This window comes from Colossoma macropomum, unplaced genomic scaffold (genome assembly GCF_904425465.1).
Source record: "Colossoma macropomum unplaced genomic scaffold, Colossoma_macropomum, whole genome shotgun sequence".
In the NCBI taxonomy this organism is placed as follows: Eukaryota; Metazoa; Chordata; class Actinopteri; order Characiformes; family Serrasalmidae; genus Colossoma; species Colossoma macropomum.
In genome coordinates, this window is record NW_023494789.1 from 45,824,124 (window position 1) to 45,826,043 (window position 1,920).

Consider the following 1,920-nt stretch of genomic DNA (forward strand, 5'->3'; position numbering starts at 1 on the left):
GTGCCATGTGCCTGTTATGCTTGAAAATGTGAAATTGTTGTGTGTATGAACTATAATAGGGCTGCAGTAATGATTCAATTACAGTGTAACAAAAGGTTTTTTATACTGTCAACACATTTGCATCATGCAAAAAAGGGTAGTATGGCTTCGTAAGAAGAAATCATCCATTTTAGAGTTGGGCAATATGGCAAAAATGTAATACTGTGATGCTTCAGGAAATTTTCATGATACACCATGTCTCACAATATTCATTTTTTCTGACATCTGCTAAGTTGGAACAGACCGAAAAGAACCAGTAGTGTCGCATTAAAAATACTGTTTAAAAACTAGAAGAACAAATGATTCATATTTAACATTTTGACACACTGCACTGCATTAAATCCAGTTAAACAGGATTAACTGCATGTTTGATTACAAAGAGAGCCTAGTTAGTGTAGTCAGTATTCTTTTAAGTACTGACTTAAAATCCCCGATATGCTCAGAAAAGCATATTGTGACTTAATTCATCAATGATTATCATATTGCCCTGATTTGTGCCACAGACAGAACTTTAAACAGTGACTGCAGCGAAGAGAGATGAACTCAAGAAAGCAAGACCCACAAAAGGCAGTATATGCAAACCATGAAAATAGCAATGTTTAATGTAGAAACCTTTACTCAACGATGCATTTGATGTCATTTAGTTCAACTTGTCCCACTCCAAATTATATAAACAGTGACAAAATTGGAATAAATTAATATAGTCTAGAATTGACAAAACAAGAACAGTGGTAAATTGGAGAATAAAATGGTCATTAAATGATAAATTAAGTAATACAAACTTTTAAACTATTTGGAGACTTTAACCAATTGAAAGCTTTCTTTTTAACTTGTTAAAAAAATAAATACGTTTATCACTGAAACAGGAATATAATCAAGATTAACCTGATTAATAAAGTAATCATTAGTTGCACCTGTAACTATAGTCATATTCTCACGAAGAACAAATGCTTTAGGCTGGTTCACATTATCATGGGATGGTTAGATGTGGATTAGTTTAAACAAATTTATGTAGATGAGGGAAATTCATCTAAACAACTAGAATTGTCACTATTGATTATAGTAATTATTTAGTATACACATTTTATAAAAGGCCAAACAATTGCAATTCATACCCTTTAGAGATGTTGTAATATTAATTTCATCTTAATTTATTGGTAAAGGTATTTGGAAGCTTTTAAAAAGACTTTGAAAAAGAAAACACTGAGGCTGAAAGTGCATGTAAATGAATGTCTGTTTAAGAGGGAATTGCTTTAAGACTAGAATTTAAAATACATACCATCAGTCATAATGTAAATTGCCTAACTAATCACAGCCTATTCATACAAAAAGTGAACTGTAATGGGATTTTTTTTACATAATGTATTGATTTAAATCAATTAATGACAGCCCTAGAAATATTAGCTTGCGCTGGCCTAATAAGTAATAGTTCTGCTTTCTTCAGATGTTTTTTTTTCTTTACTACTAATTTATGACTAATGTATGCTTTTAACCAGAGCCAAGTTTTACCAGCAGAGGGCATCATTTATTAAAGAACACAATACGAGTAATCGTTGACACGTTTCTGTGTTTCTGTGTACAGAAAACCACTTGACTAAACACACTTGAGACAACACGTGTTAAGATCATGCTGAAATCTCAGTTTGAACTATTAGACTTTTCAGTAAGTATGAAGCCAAATCTATAAATATTGTAATCATGAGTGTGGAAGTTCAGTGTGGACCCAAATTATGCATTGATGTTGAAATTTAATTTAAGATTAGGAATTTAATTAAAGATAAGTTAAAGGGGTCAAACCATAGTGTGTGTGCACACGCACACACGCACACACAAAATTACACCACAAAACAATAAGCAAAAAAGGCATCCAAAGCAGTTGTA